The sequence below is a fragment of the Manis javanica genome, chromosome 5 (assembly GCF_040802235.1).
Source record: "Manis javanica isolate MJ-LG chromosome 5, MJ_LKY, whole genome shotgun sequence".
Lineage (NCBI taxonomy): Eukaryota > Metazoa > Chordata > Mammalia > Pholidota > Manidae > Manis > Manis javanica.
In genome coordinates, this window is record NC_133160.1 from 164,666,752 (window position 1) to 164,686,473 (window position 19,722).

General features: G+C 35.8%; 1 long non-coding RNA gene across 1 annotated transcript in view; it reads right to left on the reverse strand.

Moving 5' to 3' along the window:
• Positions 1-565: 565 nt before the first annotated feature.
• The window catches only part of LOC108404529 (uncharacterized), a 31,306-nt gene continuing 12,149 nt past the window's right edge, over positions 566-19,722 (reverse strand). The window contains exons 2-3 of the long non-coding RNA XR_001854946.3: positions 2,157-2,262; positions 566-1,491 (exon numbers count right to left, since the gene is read on the reverse strand). This is a non-coding gene — a long non-coding RNA (uncharacterized lncRNA). The remainder of the gene's footprint in view (positions 1,492-2,156; positions 2,263-19,722) is intronic.

Here is a 19,722-nt window from a genome sequence, read left to right on the forward strand (position 1 = left end):
TTTGTCCGCCTTTTCTGAGCAGGGTGTACTCTTTCAGAATGGGCTTATTAATACGGAGTCAAATAGCTCATGTTGATTGTCATGAATGTACAGAATCCAGATAGAAGCTAGTTCAGTGATTTTTTTTGCCCAGTGAAAACTCAGTATAGTTCCTCTAGCTCAGTGACTTCTTTATTAGGAAAATGAAGAAGAGAAAAAAATGACTTTTAGACATTCTTCTGTCATTTTGTAGCCTCTCAGCCATTTTCAGGTTTCACTTTTCATTTTAAAAATAAAATTTCATAGGCTCCCTTCCAAACTATTTAATTCTCTTCTGGTAACTAAAAAGAAAAATGAGGCATAAATTGCTTTAAAAAACTTAGAAAGGCACTTGTATTACTGAATATAATATTGCATAGGATTAATTGGGTATGATATAATATTTTATACCTTCAATTCCCTTGAGGATAAAATGAAAAAATTTTAGGGGCCAAAGATAAAAAAGATTTCAAACACAATGACTAAAAGGCAGTTATACAAAATAGGGTTATTTGTTTGTTCTCTCTTATTTTTTATTTATGTCACCTTGTCTAAGAGAGGGTGAAACGTTCCAAGGAGGAAAGTTTAAAGATATCTAATTTGCAATCAAAATTAGTTGGTCGATATTTGTAATTTTCAAGCTGTAAAAGGAGAGTATCTGATTGATTAAATAAATTTTGGGGGACTTAAGTTGAAAAGAAAATGGGTGATGAATACTACAAAATTTTTGACATTTGGAGAATGTTACTTAACTGCTTTATTCTCCAAGTGTCAATTTATATTCACAGGTTATGATCTGTCCTTTAATATGAATGTCACAATCATAGAGATAATTTAAATAAAATTTAAAATGAGATAACTTGAATTTTCAAGGTTTAGTTTAATCTTCTATATTTGAATAATGGCAACAGCAACATAAATCAGGATGAATTTTCCATTTTGGGCTATTTTTCCCAGTTTGTATTTCTACTATCATATAAAACAAATACATTCTAAAAATCAAGACTTTGAAGTTGGCATTTTGAATATTAAGAAAAACTGAGACATTTTACGACTTGATAAGCATTTTTCTGGTGCTCATTTGAAAAGAACATTAAGTTCATATATTGATAGCAAACAATTTGGAGGAATTTTATTTAATTAAAATGTGGTCCTTATGAAGGTGTGAGAACACATCCTTTCTTTCATAGTTTGTCTTTGTCTTTCCATTTATGTGTAGAATAAGGAAGTGTGTATAATTTATTACTATTAAGGAACTTTATGAATGGTCTTTCTTATATTTCCCCCTTTGGAAGCCATTAGATAATCTGTTTTTTTAATACTTAGTCAAACACTTGGTTTAATACTCTTTTTCAGAACAGACCACATAATCATAGGATTATTAGACATCTCATAATTTTTAGAGGTGGCTTAAACCCATGCACGTTTATTCCTGTGTTGATTTTCCTGAAGTTACAATCTTTAATTCTTGTTCTGAAAAGCAAACAAACAAAAAATGTTACCCTAGATGCACATAAAAGGTGCATTAAAGGCGTTTCCTACTCTATGTTTTTTTATTAGCCCTCTACCTTACCACCCACCAGTGTTGTGGATTTAAGAGAGTCTACATAATTGAGTAAGTAAATTACCAAAAACCTAGGCAGCTGCTGCAGACACCTAGCAATTGGCTGTTCCTTGGTTCTAATGTTCTCGTATTAGCACATTAAAACAAGCAGAAAGGGGGCTCTTAATTACGCCTTGTTTTATGGGAGCACAATAAATTCCTTTTGTTGACCTTACTGCAAACTCAATGGTGTTCTTGTGCAGTGTTGAATTAAGAGATATCAAAAGTCATAGATTGAAGGATTATTCTGACTCTTTAAGGAACATGTAAGTAGGTAGTAATGAACCCCCAATACAACCAAATCTGCTTGTCTGAATGCGAAAGTACTAGTTTTTCAACGTTTCAAACTGACAGCTTGTAAATGTAAATTTTATTAAATGCACAGCAATAAAAATTTGTAGGTTTCTGTCACTTTGAATTTTAGTGGCTTGAAATGAGGCCTCTACCTTTTAAATCACAGCAGGCAAAAGCAGAGCTCTGGAGCATTCAGTATTTTAAAACTGGAACCTTTTTTAGACTATGTGAATTTACTCACATAATATCCTTTGCAGGATTCAAGAATGGATGTGTTATGTCACTTAACAGGTCTGCATTTTCCATTGCCTTTATACCACAGTTCACAAAATGTTTCCTTTATGACCCTAAGAGGTGGGGGAATGGAGGGTTGGGGGAGAGGTTTAAAAGAAAGAAAGTAAAGAGATAAAAAGAAAAAGAAAGAAGATAAGTGCATCATATACATTTCATCATATGAACTGGTGCATTTTTTTAAAACTAATCAAGCTCATTCTCATGGAGATGATGGAAAATATAAACCTGATTGAAGTCATATAAAAAGGCATATTTTGAGAGAATATTGTGGATAATCAAATTTGCTTAAAACTTCCAAAAGATTTCTAAAACCTGAAAGGAAAATTAAAAACATGAATATGTCAAGGCTTGGTTTATTGGACAAAATGATAATTGGTGTTTCATTTAAGGAAAACCCAATGTTAGATATAAATAACAATTGTTTTCTATGTTCTAACCTTGCTTAAATAACAGAAGCATTTCATTTCTCTATTTATTGTCCTATAGAGAAGCAGTTTCAATTGATACCTGACAAATGTCATAGTTTAAACATAGTAATTGAATATGCAGTTTGTCAGATAATATTACTTTCCCTTGGTGAATATCATTGCTATAAATGACTTTTCTGATGAGACTCTGGAGAAACCATTTGGCCACCTGCAGTTGTTAAATATCCCCCTGGCACTTTTTCTAAGAGTTGAAGTATTACCCTGTGTTTTGGCCCCATTCCAGATTGGGCTAATGGCATTCGTCCTTCGAAGTTTCCTTTGCACTTTTAATTGGGTCTGACCCTTTTCTTCACTTTAAGAAGCTTACCCCCTCCAAACATTCCCATTCTGGCAGAAAGAGAGGAGACAGTCATCTCTTCTTTGATTAGATTTCTGGAGAGTATTACAATGTTCTGTACATTATCAAAGTAGTTAACAGTGAATTTCAATACTGTGCTTGTGTAAGTATTGGAGGGTTGTTGCATTTATAGAATATAATTATTATTTACTGTGGGCATAGAATCTTTCTCCAAAAGATTTTAGTTTTAGGGTATTTTAAAGGAAGATGTAAAGCAGTTATTTTAACTTCAGTGTTAACCACTTTTAAAAATGGTGGAAATCAAGAATACCTGTTGATAATAATGTATACATATTTAAAGATTAGGATTACCAAGACAGGAGTCATATTTTGGGAGGATGACTTTCTTTTTTATATTTAAAGTCAAAATCCATTCACCAAGACTTGTGTGGATCAGCTAACATCTATTTGAAGCTATTCCAACTTTAATACCTCTTGCTATTGCTACATCTGCTGAAATAGAGTTAAGCATAGAGGACATATTAGTCAAATGGTTAAGCTTTCCTTAACTAGTACACTTAAATTTGAGAGCAGTCACTTTTGAGAGTAATTCTATTTCTGGTATCTCACCTTCCCTTATCCCTTCTGGTTGGATTTGATGCTAAGGTCAACTCCCTGTCTTGTTAGGATCACCAATATTTGGGTAGATAGCTGCCCCAGCGAGGGAGGTGGAATAACATAGGTGAGAGGCCTTAAAATTATGGAATTACAGAGTTGGAATTTGGGAGCTCATATTTAGTCACTTTACTTTAACCTACGTCATGTTTTTTCTTTTTACTTTCAAATTACATAAGTAATATGTTACTATTAAAATGTGTAAGTTATATAAAGCAGAAGAATTTACTCTTCACCCTCTCTCCTCCCCATCCTGCTCTCCCTCAATCTTAGAACCTTCCCAGTGGTGATGACTGATGTTACCCCAGTGTTGGTCCTTTCAGACACAAATTCATTTTCATGCGGAATTCTGTTTTGTGTGACTTACTTCAAAAACAGATGGAACCATACCATACCTCTTTTGCAACCTGCTTTTTTCTCACTGCATAATATTCCTTAAAGAACTTCCCATATTAGTACATATAGACATACCTAATTCTTTTTAGTTGGGGCTTCTAAATCCATACCAGTGAGCACCTCCCAAATGTTGAGTATTTCATTGTTTTAACCATGTCCCTTGCTTCTGTTGGTGTACATGTAGGATTATTGTTCTAGTGTAAATACCCAGGGAGCAATTTTATTGCTCCCTCTTATTTTATAATTGAGGTACCCAAGGTCTGTAGAGAGAAACTGATTCGTCTAAGGACACAGTTTTGGCAAAGCCAGGACAAAAGCCCAGGTATCCCGATTTTCAGCTTACTGGCCTTTCTGTGATACCATATAAGGTGACTGGTCTGGTGCTCTGCCCAGATCCTCTTTTCATGGTAAAAGCTCTCTTCCTCGGAGGCTGGGGTGTCCACTTCTGACAGCTCACAGCTGCAGCCCTCACAGAGAACTGTCCTTGGAATGCAGGAAACTGCTTTGGCCAGGGTTATACCCCCTTCCCAGAGAGTGTCTCATGGCTAATAAAGGGCTAATTCAGGAGTACAAACACCTGGATCCCTTGTTTCACTTTGGGACAACTCTGAAGAGCCTCCCTAGCTCCAGAGCACCGTGTCGGGTGGGTTCAGATCTCAGATGCGACTGCAAGCACACAAGTCCTCACTCTGCCCATTCAGACCTCCTACAGAAGTATCTCACTGAGCACTCACTGATACACCTTTTGAACGCAATTCTCTGGCTCAAAACCTGTTGCCAGGGATCCCAATCCAAGACACCACATGGCTTCATATTTATCTTCCCCAAATCCCCAAATGTGAACTTGGGAGCTCAGACATAGAACAAAGAATGATATTCAGAACTGGGGCATGTCAGTGGTGTTAGTAATTCCTGTAGGCTTTACGACTAAGCCTAAGTACTTATGGCTAAACATTGTACCTAACCGGTGCGAGAAGGAAAGGTGCAGAACAGGAAGGAATAGAGGGAGAGATGGAGAGATGAGGACACCTGCTTCCATCAATGTTTTTGAGAAGTGAGAGGATAAACATCAGTGAATAAATAGGTGTATTGGGATGGAGAAATTTTATTCACCAGGGTCCCTTTTAGGTATAGGACTATCATTTAGGGATAATGCAATGATTAGTGTAATCCTCTCCCATTTCCCAACTTTCCCCCACACAATCGACCCCCAATATGCAGAGGTGGCCAGGCACCAAGAGCACAGAGTATAGAGGAAGAGAAATGTAAAGTTCTAAGGGAAATCAGGAAGAAGGAAAAAGGGGACACGCAGCTCGGCGTTGGCTAGAGGAAAGAGACAAAGGGAAAGACCCAGGTAGAAAGGAGGTGAAACGTATCTTTCGAAGGACAAGAAAGCCTAAAGCAAGATTTGTCAAGTGGTTTCCTATGGCCTATACAACTTAAGGCATCCTCCCCCCACTTTCTCTGATGTGTCCTCCCCTACCTAGGACTCTGCAGACCTTGCCCCCCAGCTCCAGTTGATTGGGCCTGGAATGCACCCCTGAACCAAACTAAGCCAGTCAGTAATTTAGAATTAGAATTCAGAGAGAGAAAATTAATCTCTGCACTCTGTTGGAATTAGAGTAATGTAAACCTGGGAGCTGAGGCATGGCTGTCTTCCAGGGTGAACAAGAAAGCAGAGAACACCAGGCTAAACAGACAGAGTGGGATAAAATATACACATAGAGAAAAATAAATATGAAAGATAGATGGAGTACTCTCTCTTCCTCATGAATTTCTAAGTCTTGCTTACAGCCCACTATGAAGCTTAGCTCCATTCTTGTCCTTTGGTTCTATAGGACACTCCTGTATCCTGTAAACAAATTAGTCTAGTTCAAGTTCTACTGTGTTAAACAAAAGAGTTTTCTGCTCTGGGTACTTATCCAAAGAAAACAGAAACACTAATTTGAAAAGACACATGCATCCCCTTATTCATTGCAGCATTATTTACCATAGCCAAGATACAGAAGCAGCCTAAGTGTCATTAATGGATGAATGGATGCAGAAGATTATGTATATATATATAAAATGAATATTATTCAGCCATGAAAAAGAAGCCTTACCACTTGTAATAACATTGATGGACCTTGATGGCATTATGCTAAGTGAATAAGTCAGGGACAGAGAAAGACAAGTACCATATGGTGTCCTTTATATGTGAAATCTAAAAATGATAAAAGGTATAAACTTTAATTTTTTAATTTTGGTATCATTAATGTATAATTTTACATGAACAACATTATGATTACTGGACTCCCCCCATTACCAAGTCCCCACCACATACCCCATTACAGTCACTGCCCATCAGCGTAGTAAGATGCTATAGAGTCACTCCTTGTCTTCTCTGTGTTGGTACAAACTTCAATTTATAAAATAAATAAATTCTGTGGATGTAATGTACAGCATAGTGACTATACTTAATAATACTGTATTGTATTTTTGGAAGTTGATGAGAGAGTGGGTCTTAAAAATTCTCATGGCAAGAAAAAATGCTACTATTTGTGGTGATGGATGTTAACTGGACTTAATCGTAGTGACCTTTTCACAATATATGTAATATAAAATCATTATGTTGTACACCTCAAACTAATATAATGTTATATGTCAATTATATCTCCATTAAAAAAAAGTTTTGACTAAGGGTATTGGTGCCAGAAGTTAAGATGCAAAAAGTAGCCCCTTAGAGAACATGGAGAATTAGCTCAGTTGAAGTGATGTAAAATGGAGTAAATAATGAAGATTTCTTCAGAGTGGGACAGGAAAGCGGCTGGATTTTGTTAATTGCAGTGATATAGGTTTGACTAATATGACTAGAGTGTGAAGAAGAAAACTGCCAAGGGAAAACCATTCCTCACAATCCCATAGAAATTAGTAGAGAAAGAACTGGACGTGGAAGGAAAAATCCAGGGTTTATCAGGTAAAAGTGCTCAGGAAGTGAACTGATGACAATACTTACATCTTCAGGTAAGAAATTGTGATATACTTAATTAAAAGAAAAAGACAGCTACTTAGAGGACAAAGAGCATGTGTACCCAGAGAAGAGTCAGTAACCCCCTTATTCTTAAGGTCAACTAGTCCTGAGAGTGACTTTTCCATGAACTTTAAAACTTCACGTGATGTCACTTCTGCTGCGTTCTACTGGTCACACAAGCCACTAAGGCTGCCCAGCATTCCAGGGGAAGGAAATGATATTCCATCTATCTGGGGAGTGGCAAGGACACTCAGAAGAGTCATTAGGATGAGAGATAGAAGTAAAGCACATTTTACATTTAAATATGATTAAATATGAACACTTACCCATGAAAAGAGCAAAATGTAGAATGGTATACATAATATTTGTGCAAAAAAAAAAAAGGAGGGATTGTGTATTAGTTTCCCAGAGCTGCCATATCAAATTACCACAAATTGACTGGCTTAAAACAACAGAAATTTATTCTCACAGTTCTGGAGAGGAGAAGTCTGAAAGGAAGGTGTCCCCAGGGCCAGTTTGGTCTGCAGGCTCTATGGGATAAGACTCCCTGCCTCTTCTAGCTGTTGGTAGCACCAGCACCACTCCAATCTCTGCCTGTGTCTTCACGTGGCCTCTCTAGGTGCTTCTGTGTGTTTGCAAGGTGTTTCTCTGCTCTGTGTCTTTATCCTCTCAGGACACCAGTTATATTGGATTAAAGGCCCATGCCAATGATCGCATCTTCATTTGATTACATCTGCAAAGACCTTATTTCCAATTAAGGTCACATTCACAGGTATGGGGGGGTTAGACGTTCAATACATCTTTTTTGGGGGGAACAATTCAACCCAAAACAGTTTGTGTATAAAAATATATTTATATGTTCAGACACAGATGTTTTTTGAGCTCTGGATGTTGTAGATCATATCTTCCAAAGAGGGCTGCACTGATATTTCCCGTCCTAGGGACTCTTCTGAATGTCTTTGCCACTCCCCATGGATAGATGGAATATCATTTCCTTCCCCTGGAATGCTGGGCAGCCTTAGTGGATTGCTGTAACCAGTAGAATGCAGCAGAAGTAATATCATATGAAGTTTTAAAGCTTCATGGAAAAGTCACTCTCAGGACTAGTTGGCTTTAAGAATAAGGGGGTTACTTACCCTTCTCTGGGTATACATGCTCTTTGTCCTTTAAGTAGCTGTCTTTTTTTTATTGAAGTATAGCTGATATACAATATATATATTGGTTTCAATATATATATTGTATATACATTATACAACATAGTGATTTGTCAGTTATATACATTATTAAATGCTCACCCCAACTAGTATAGTTCCTGTCAACACCAAAAGATGTTACAGAACCATTAACTATATTCTCTATGCTGTACTTTAATCCCCAAGACTAATTTATATTATGATTGAGATTTTGTGCCTCTTTATACCCATCACCTATTTCACCTACCCATCCCAACCTCTCCCACATGGTAACCATCAGTTACTTCTCAGTGTCTATGAGTCAGTTGCTGTTTTGTTCATTTTGTTTTGTTTTGTTTTTAGATTCCACAATAAGTGAAATCATATGGTATTTGTCTTTCTCTGCCTAGCTTATTTCACTTAGCATAATACCCTCTAGGTCCATCCGTGTTGTCGCAAATAGCAAGATTTCTTCTTTTTTGTGGTGGCTAATATTCTATGGTATATATGTACAACATCTTGTTTATCCATTCATCTATTGATGGACACCTTGGTTGCTTCTGTATCTTGGCTATTGCAAATAGTGTGGCAGTAAACATAGCGGTGCATATATCTTTTCCAAATCAGGGATTTTGTTTTCTTCAGGTAAATTCCTAGAAGTGGACTTACTGGGTCATGTGGTTCTTCATTTCTGATCACTATAATTACTTCTTTTTCTTAAGTTATGGTGCTAGCTAAGATTAAGTACATCAATGAATAATATCAGTGATAGTGAGAATCCTCTTTCTAACCTTAAATGGAAATTTGAAGTATTTTAACACTATATATAACATATGCTGTAGACTTTCTGTAAATTCCTTCATCAAAATAGGGGAGTTCCTTTCTATTTCTAGTTTGCTAAAAAAGATTTTTTAAAAATCATGAAATGAGGTTAAATTCTACTTGATTAAAATCTTTTCCTCCACCTATTGAGATTGTCATAATATTTATCCTTAATTGTTAAATGTAGTATATTACATTATTTAATTATATATTATAAAACAAACCTTGCATTCCTGGGACAAGTCCACTTCATCATGGCTTTAAATCAGTTTATCCCATTTATGTCTGTCTTTCCCTGACTTGCATGCTATTATTGTCATGTATTTTAATTCTACCCTTTTAAGCACTGAAGGATATTATTATAATTATTATTTTATAGGCTCAATGTTTGTTTACCCACATATCTATAATTTTTTTTACTCTTCTTATGTCTCAATCCATATGGGATCATTTTTCTTTTAACATTTTCTTTAGAGTGGGTCTAATGGTGGTAAATCACTTTTGTTAGCTTGAAAACAATCCTTATTTTGTCTCCTTCCTTGCACAGAGAAATCTAGCATGGCAGCTATTTTCTTGTACAACATTAAAGATCTCATTCCCTAGTCTTCTGACTTCCACTATGATATTGCAAAGTCATGGGTCAATATGCCACTCTTTAATGATAACCTAACTTTAAGACCCTCTTTTTGTCTTTGAAGTTCTGTATTTTCACAGTATGTATCTGGGTGTGGATTTATTTTTATTTAACTTAAGAGTCATTGCAATTCTTGAATGAGTGGATGAATGTCTTTCATCAGGTTTTGGGAAATTCTCACCCCTTATCACTGCAAATATTGCAACTACCCTGTTTTCTCTTTCATTCTGGGGCTCAGATTAGGTATCTGATAGACCCTTTCACTTTATCCTATAGGTTTCTCAATGTTTATTTGATGTTTTTCATCTTTTTTCTTTCTGTGCTCCATTCTGGATACTATCATCTGGACTGTCTTGTAATTCCCAAATTCTTTTTTCATCTATGTGAAATTCTTTGTGATTTTTGTCTCAATTATTTAAAATTTTTCATTAATAAATACTACTTGATTTTTAAATATCTTCTGTTATTTTTAATAAGTTCCTCTTCCCTGAAAATATATTGAAGCTTCTCTTTTATTTGTTAAACATAGTAAGCATATTTCCTTCTTCATATGTATCAATAACTTGATTGTCTTAGTCATTTTAGGTCTGTTTATGCTGTCTGTTGTATCAGCTGATTGTCTTTTGCAGCACCTGATTTCTTCATATTCTGTGATATCGTTTGAACTGCCCTTTTCTCTTGGAAAATTAATTGTGGGGATGCTTTGTGGCATGGGGTAAGGATGCCTTCCTCCAGAGATGATATGTTTTTTGTTTTCTATGTGCTTAGAAACACTAAGATTGGAGACCAATTTTAAGCTAAATTCATGGCTTGAATTTTATCACTTATGTAAGCGGTACATGTCTTCCCTCAGAGCTCACCTTTTAACTTTGTTTACAGTGTACTGAACTAATTTTACTTTAAGGTGAACATTACTATTTTCCTTTGTAATTTTGTTTTTAATACCTTAAGATCTCCTTCTCTGCTCCAAATTACACATCTATATTTTCTTAAAAAATACCATACATTTATAATTTTAATATCTGTAAATTATTTTTATTTATGGTGTATGATAGAAAATTAATTTTTTTCCAAATGAATAATCAATAGTCCAAGTGCCATTTACTAAATGGTTCACTGATTTGAAATACTGTTTCTATGTACAAATGAGTCTGTTTCTGGGCTCTCTATTCTGTTCCACGGGTGCTTACTTCTATACTGTCTGCATGCCTTGTTCTTTTTCAAAATTACTTGACTACCAAAATTTAGGATCATCCTGTCAAATACCATATTAAACCTGTTTGAAATTTAATTGAAATTGGGTAGCATTCTAGATGTAGCTTTGTGACTATTTTACAACAATAACTTTTAAAAAATGTTGAGTCTTTCCATCCATGAATGCAGTATATATGTTTTTTTACAACTTTTTTATTGAAGTATAGTTGATAGAATCTTATGTCGATTTCAAGTATACAACACAGTTACTCACATTACTGAATCCTCACCCCAACTAGTACAGTTATTATCTGTCATCATAGAAGGATGTTACAGAATCATTGGCTATATGTAAATATGTATATGTGTGTGTGTGTGTATATTCTCCATGCTGTACTACCATCCCAATTACCAACTTATGATTGAGAATTTTTGTACCCTTTTATCCCCTTTGCCCTTTTCACCCAACCCCTCTGCCATGGTAACCATTAGTCACTTCTCAGTGTCTTAGTCTACTGCTATTTTGTTCATTTTGTTTTGTTTCTAGATTCCACAAATAAGTGAAATCATATGGTATTTGTCTTTCTCTGCCTGGCTCATTTCACTTAGTGTAATATTCTCTTGGTTCATTCATGTTGTCACAAATGACAAGATTTCTTTCTTTTTTATGGCCAAATAATATTCCATTGTATATATGTACCACTCTTTTTTATTCATTCATTTATTAATGAACACTTTGGTTGCTTCCATATCTTGGATCTTGTAAGTGATGCATCAGTAAAATAAGGGTGCATATAATTTTTTGAATGAGGGGTTTTGTTTCCTTCATGTAAATTCCTAGAAGTGCAGTTACTGGGTTATATGATATTTCTATTGTAAGTTTTTTGAAGAACTTCCATACTGCTTTCCACAGTGGCTATACCAATTCACATTTCCACCGACAGTGTAGGGGGGTTTCCTTTTTCCACATCCTGTGAACATTTGTTATTTCTTGTCTTTTGGATAGTGGCCATTCTGATTAGTATCTCACTGTGGTGTTAGTTTTCATTTCCCTGATGATTAGCGATGCAGAGCATCTTTTCACGTGTCTGTTGGCCATCTGTGAATACAGTATACATCTTCATTTATTCCTTCAATGGTGTGTTATAATTTTCTCAACAAAATTCTTTAACATCATTTATTACCTTATAGTTTTTGTGGTTGCAAATGGTGTCTTTTTTTCTTTAAACTTTCTAGTTGATTTAGCTGATGTTTAGAAATATAATTATTTTTTGTAAGTTGATCTTGCATACAGCAACCTTAATGAACTATTTTTAGTGCTATGAGTTTATTAGAAAGCTTCCTTGCCTTTTCTATGTAGTTAATCATATCATCTCTAGATAGTTTTGTCTTTTCTTTTTCAATGTTTATTCTACCTGTAGTAATGAAGAGCAAGCTTCCTTGATTATTCCTGATTTAGGAATGCTTCAATAGTTTTACCATTTAGTGTTTTGAGAGTTGTTTTTAATCAGATTTAGAAGTTCCTTCTATTTCTCATTTTCTAAGATTTTTAAAAAATCATGAATGAATATGTACACTTGCTCAATCTACTTTTGGTCTCTGTAATGTTGAAACAGGCAAACTTTTGTCTTTTTAAGATCTGAAGTCATTTATGCCCATCATTTCAACTCTATCTTCTGATTCAACCTGCTTTGTATCTTTACTTTTATTTTTATGCTTTACTAATTCAATCTTATAAGTACATAGTAGAGGAAATTGCCTCAAGACAAAAGCATATAGAACTATTTTAACCAGAAGTCTGGTTGATAGAGTGGATTGAAGGGTGGCCCCTAAAAAGACATGTCATGTCCTAACATCTGGAACCTGTTAATTTAAACTTATTTGGAAACATGTCTCACAGATATGATTAAGTTAAGGATCTTAAGATGAGATCATCCTATATTGTCTAGGTGAGCTCTAAATTCAATGAGAAGTGTCATTCTAAGAGACATGCAGAGGGGGGGATACAGGGAGGAGAAGGCCAGAGTCCCACTGTCTTCTAAAATGTCTTTGAGTTTTTTTCCAGGAAGATTTGAAATTTCCTTTCTGTAATTAAGGTAAAGGTGGAATCACAGTGGTATCCCAGAAAGTTATGCTTCTTACAGAGGCACTAACAGCGGGAAAGTCTCTTAGGAAAAACATTAATCAGACTCATAATTGATATAACATTATTGATAGTCCAAATGAGGAAAAACTGTATTTTCACATGAAACATGAAGACAACATTTTTATCACCCTAGAAGAGTCAGAGAGGGAAAATAAATCTGTAAGAGGTATGAAAAAACACCTGAAATCTATACATTCAGTGTGAAAAATTCTGTGCGGGTGAAAAATTCTGTGTGCATTTGTGTGTGTGTGTGTGTATGTGTGTGTGTGTGTATGTGTGTGTTTTAAAGTACCATTATTTATAGTATTTAAGAATTAGCCTTTTGTGATTTCCTGCATTTTTTTCTTAGTTTGATATATAGTTTGTTTTACGAACATTTCCCTTTAGGATGACTCAAACCTGCAAAATCTCAGACAGATAATATGGTACCACTAGTTACTAAGAGATGACTATTCAGTAGCGCAGAAATCAAGTGCATTATCTAAATAGAAAATTATTTTCAAGATTTCTAGGATGGGAATTAAACTGTCATTACTCTCTGAAAGCATGGCTCTTCCCTGACCTTGGGTCACCAGTAGAGGACCTTTAGATGCAAACAGATCACTGAGTATTTTTCTCATTGACTATTAAGAGAATTTATATTTTATGTGAGGGAAGCTGAGGTCTCTTAACTTAGCAGATCATACACTGGAGCTCCGAGACAGGTATTTTCCCCTCAAGTACTTCAGTGGTGACCTAAACTACTGGAGTTCAGCTTCAATATAATTGCAACACAGCAAGAAGTCCCTTCTGGAAACCAGCTGCTTGATCAGGGATTCATTTATCAGGAGGATTATGACTCCAAACATTTTTCTAAACTGTTGTGGCCATTTAAAGGGGGAAAAAATGAGAGGAGTCTGGGGAACTAATTAGGAAGGAGTGGCTCCCCTCTGAGTCTTGACCTTAACCCCACTGAGAAAGTATGGGATTTACTTTACCTAAGTAAGGAAAGAACATAAATAGTTGGCCAGAATGCTTTGTGGTATGAGTTGTAGCAAGTAATGAATTGGCCTAAAACAGAGAGAGAGAGAGAAAAAACCAAAACACAAGAAAAACTCCCAATGCTTTAAAAACATTCAAATATCATTGACTTTATTATTTTACACTTTCCTGATTACAAGAAAGTAAATTTGAGTCTGTGATTAACATATAGAATATAACATGAAAAACATAACCTTTTTGGTCTATGGCAGGTTATGAAGTGTTAGCACAGTGAGCCTGGGGCATTTTATGTTATTGCCTTAATGTATTACATTTTTCTCTCTCTGCATTTTAGTGCCTTCTTTAGTTTTCGAAGATGCTCAGACTTTAGCTTTGTGAATATCACTTCTCTGCGAGTATCACTTCTGCACCTTCTCTCTGCAGTGCTGTATATCTTTCTCTTATTCTCCATGTTTCTTAATCCCTCTTTCATTTAAACAAAAATCTCTCAATACATTTGTGTTACCTTCTCTTGCTACGTTTGGGTGGATAAATACATCTACCTGCCAGTTACTGTTATGTTTCAAATGTACTATTTAAACAATTCACTAAGACTTTAATATTGGGCATTATAGTTTTCATTTCTGAAAGTTCCTTTTAAAAAAGTATTATTTCTTTGAAAGTCTTAAGTTTTGTTTTGGGAAGACTTTGTAGAATTTACAGTTTGCAAAACTGATAGAAACAGAAATGTATCCACTCTTTATGTGTCTTTCTGTTATAGTAAATAAACTGTAGGACAGAAGAAAATGTAATAGCCAGGAAGCACAAATTAACAGAAACAGGTATTTGCATATGTATGGTTTTACAGAGTTCTTTAAAATACTGGTACTTAATATTGATCTTCATATTACTTTTGTGAGGTGTTTACTCTTATCTTCATTTTATGAATGACAATCTGAGGCTGAGACTTACTTAAGGCCTCCAAGCTAGTAGTAAGTAGAGCTGAAATTAAACCCATGTTCTATGACTCTCATTGTATTCCATGTTTACTGCAGTATATAGCCTTAAATAATTTTCATGTATATGCCAGGGGATAGTGGAGGGCTGAGTAATTGGTGAAAGGTGTGCTTTGTTCCACTATTTAATAATTAAACTTTGGAAAAAGCTAATTAGGTTCAGGCCAAGATAACTCAAAATGTTCCCTGAGAAAATGGCAAAGGTTTCTCAGAGTAATTTCTTTTTCTCTTTTTTCATTACTTCTTGCTTTATAAAATATGTTTCTACCCCTTCTTTTAGGATCTCATGTTCTATCTAGCAATTTATAAATTACAATTTAATGATTTCAGATCTATTACTTTTTAATATGTTGGGTCAGTATGAGAATTTAGATAATATATGTCCATGTTCCTTATAAGGTGTCTGGTTCATAACGGGCACTTGAGAAAAAAGGGATTGGTAAATTACTTTATTTGCAAGGTAGCAAAAATGCTAATCCAGTTAAATCATAATTCATCTTATATCCCTTATGGCATGTATCAGTGGGGGTTTTCCAGAGTAACAGAACCACTATTGCATGCACGTGTGTGTGTGTCTGTGTGTGTGTGTGTGTGTCTGTGTGTAGAGAAAGAGAGATTGATACAAAGAACTGGCTCATGTGATTGTGGCAGATTGGCAAGTCTGAAATCTGTTGAGTAGACTGGCAGGCTGGACACTCAGGCAGGATTTCTAGGTTGTAGCCTTGAGGCAGAATTTCTTTTTCTTCAGGAAACCTCAGGTTTTGAAAATTAACCATCATACGGCATGCAGTACTAATTCATGGCTTTGCATAAACAGGGCCTATATCGAATGTTTTTGAGTACTAAATTATTTCAAGAAAATATTTCTCAAGTATCACAACAAACTTTAATTTATCCACATTTAGTCAGCTTATATTCTCTCTCCCTTCATTAGCTTTCAAAAAAACGTATTTGAAAATACTAACATCACTGGCTTAACTGTGTTGCTTGCTGTGGATAAAATGAAGTTTCCTGCGGTCAGGATTTTCACCTGGCCCTGGCTGGCTAGCTCACTACACACGTGTGGGCAATGCATCGTTACTGACTCTGTATAAAGAGCCCCGCCCAGCACTCTGGGTGACATGGTGGCAGGGCTACAAGGCTGCAAGAGAGCAGAGCAGAGGACAGAGCCAGAGGACAGCTGTGCAGGCAGAGAGGCCCAGAGGCAGAGACTGGTTTGCTGCACACAGACTTGCTCTGAGTGAAGGGGATTTTAGTGATTGACCTACCACTGTGGACATAAAGTTGGGTATAATCTTTTCACCCCAAGAAGGTTTTACTGTCATTTCTTTGGTCACATTGAATCCATAGTGAACTTGCCCGGGGCTGAAACCCATTGGCAAGACACTTGCCATGGCGACTGCTTTATATGCAAAATTCATCTAAATATTTATATTCTAATGTACTTATCACTTATGTTCTAATGTGATATCAAAATGAGACATTTCAATTACAGGTTCTCACATTTGGTGTATGAAGGACTGTATGTACATTGTTGATATGCTTCATAAAAACCCTATGAAGTAAGTACTTACTACAATTCCTATTTTATAGATGAGGAAACTGAAACTCATAGCATTTAAATTATTTGTCCAAAGTCATAAACATGACTGCAAATGAAAACTAGGCTACTGTTTTAACCGCTATGTTTGAGCAACTCTTCATGTTATTATATTTTAGTAATAATGACTAAGACTACTGAGGAAGATTTAAATACATTCTGAATCAAAGCATTTGTATATAAGAAGACTGAAATCTCTGTATATGCAAGGAGAAATTGAGGCCTTTATCATATGAACCTTTCTATAGTGAGAATTTAAGTATTAGAAACCAGTCTCTTAACTACTGTTAAGATTTCTCCCCTGGAATTTTTTAGTTTTAAAGTAAGGTTTCTGAAATGATGTTTTATGCAACTGCTTCTATGTGATATTAGTAAATAGTACTTGGAAAAAGAGTTCTTTGGTCAAGTAAGTTTGGGAAATTTTGGGTTAAAAAAGCCCAAAGAGATTGTTTATTGCAGTATTTCTCAGAGTGTGGTATGCTCACGTGCACTGACACTTTCCAAAAGTGGGGAGCTATAGCTGTTTCCGAACTTTATTGAAAGGCAACTTATGGGACTAGTGTCTCAACGAATTCACTCTTGGGAAATGCCTTTCTGCAGTTAAGATAACACTTTACAACAGCATCTCACTTGTCAGAATGTCTTAAATCTAAATTTAGCAAAGCAGATAAGCTGGAAACCCAGATGACACAGCTAAGGGCCATCATAGGTAAAGTAGTTGTGCTACAGAGGAGAGCTGTGTAAAACAAGGTTTCTGAATGGATCAAAGTAAAGGATATTGTGCCTTGGAGAACACTTGTGCCGCTGCCTCTCCATGGAATCTGAAAATGCATTTTCCTTAAAAACCCCTGACTTCTGTCTACTGCTTCTTGAGGGTCAGGGACATTCATGTCCCAAAAGCTCCCACAATCAAGTTTCAAGTAATATTTTGCATTTGTATCTTAACTTCTCTTTTTCAAAATGTGTCCACACATATTACCTTATTTAACCATGCCAGGCTCACTGGTAAGCTGTGATAGCTCTGGTTTTCACAGCTGTAGAGGTGATTTGAGAACTGTCCTGCTTCACAAATTTTTGGTTTTGTCTGGAGCTATGCTTTAGGCATCAGTGAAGCGCGTCCCCAGGCAATGAGGCAGAACTGCGGACAGCTGGGAAATTGTGGCTCACACACCAGCCTGGGGTTCTGTTACCAGCAAGAGTGGTTTTTTTTCTTTTTAAACAAAGGCTCTTAGATGATTAAGAAGTTAACAGGTTTTCTCTATTAGTGGAATCTACTTATCCCATGACAAAGTTCTCAGATACTCATTGTGAGAAAGACTGTTGGTAACTAGCTTTTTGTTGTTAATGATGTTTTTATCATATATCATTTCTATTTTTTTAATGATTATAACACATTCATGCTCAGTGTAAAAAATTTCATACAATACAGGATTGTATAACATGGCAAGTGATAGTTTTTGGTAATCTCAGTACTATTAATGGCTATTAATAATGTGGCTTATATCCTCTGGATTCAATTTTACTATAGTATCTACTATTATCTATATATATTTATAATTTGAATGTAAGCATAATATGCTTATGAAAAATTGCACCAATGTTAATACTGTACCTTCATGAATTCTAGGAAAGTAGACACACCCATATGACCATCATCCAAATAAAGAATTTTACCAGTACTCTAAAAGCTTCTGGGCCCACTCTTGATCACCACCCTCTTCCCCCTCCCTGAAGGTAATCATTATTTTAACTTCTAATTCCAGAAGGTATTTTTTTTAAACTTATTTATGTGGAATCATGGAGGATATACTCTTTAGTGTCTGGCTTCCTTCATTCTTCATTATATTAATGAGATTCTTCTGTATTATAACGTGTAGCAATTCATTCACTTTCATTACCATCTAATATGCCATTGTGTGACTATACCATGCTTCAACTGCTGAGGGCCATTTGGACTGGTTCCAGTTCTAGGGTGTTTTGAATAATGTCCCTATGAGCACTCTGCTGCATGTGTTCAGGCACATTTTTGTTGGCTAGGTACTAAGAAATGAAGTGGGTGAGCTATTGGGTATACATTCAGCTTTAGCAGATGATGGTAAATAGGCTGCTGACATGGTTATAGAAATTTATACTCCTACTAAGAGTACATAGAAAGTTTAAAGGCTCCACATCTCCAACAGTCAGTCTCTGTAATATTTTTTTATTGAAGTATCATTGATATACACTCTTATGTAGGTTTTACAAGAAAAACAATGTGGTTATTACATTCACCCTTATTATCGAGTCCCCCCACCCATACCCCATTGCAGTCACTGTCCGTCAGTGTAGTAAGATGCCACAGAGTCCCTATTTGTCTTCTCTGAGCTACACCATCTTCCTCATGACTCGACACACACCATGTGCACCAATCGTGATACCCCACAGTCCCCTTCTCCCTCCCCACCCGTTGTCCCCCACCCCTCCCCTTTGGTAACCACTAGTCCCTTCTTGGAGTCTCTGAGTCTGCTCCTATTTCTTCCTTCAGTTTTGCTTCATTTTTATACTCTGCAAATGAGGGAAATAATTTGCTATTTGTCTTTCTCTGCCTGACTTATTTCAGTGAGCATAATACTTTCCAGCTTCATCCACATTGTTGCAAATGGTAGGATTTGTTTCTTTCTTATGGCTGAATAATATTCCATTGTGTATATGTACCACCTCTTCTTTATCCATTCATCTACTGATGGACACTTAGGTTGCTTCTATATCTTGCCTATTGTAAGTGCTGCGATAAACATAGGGGTGCATATGTCTTTTTGAATCTGAGAAGTTGTTTTCTTTGGGTAAATTCCTAGGAGTGGAATTCCCAGGTCAAATGGTATTTCTATTTTTAGTTTTCTGAGGATCCTCCATATTGCTTTCCACATGGTTGAACTAGTTTACATTCCCACCAGCAGTGTAGGAGGGTTCCCCTTTCTCCGCATCCTCACCAGCATTTTTTGTTCCTAGTCTTTTCGATGTTGGCCATCCTAAGTGGTGTGAGGTGATATCTTATTGTGGTTTTAATTTGCATTTCCCTGATAATTAGCGATCTGGAGCATCTTTTCATGTGCTCATTGGCCATCTGAATTTCTTCTTTGGAGA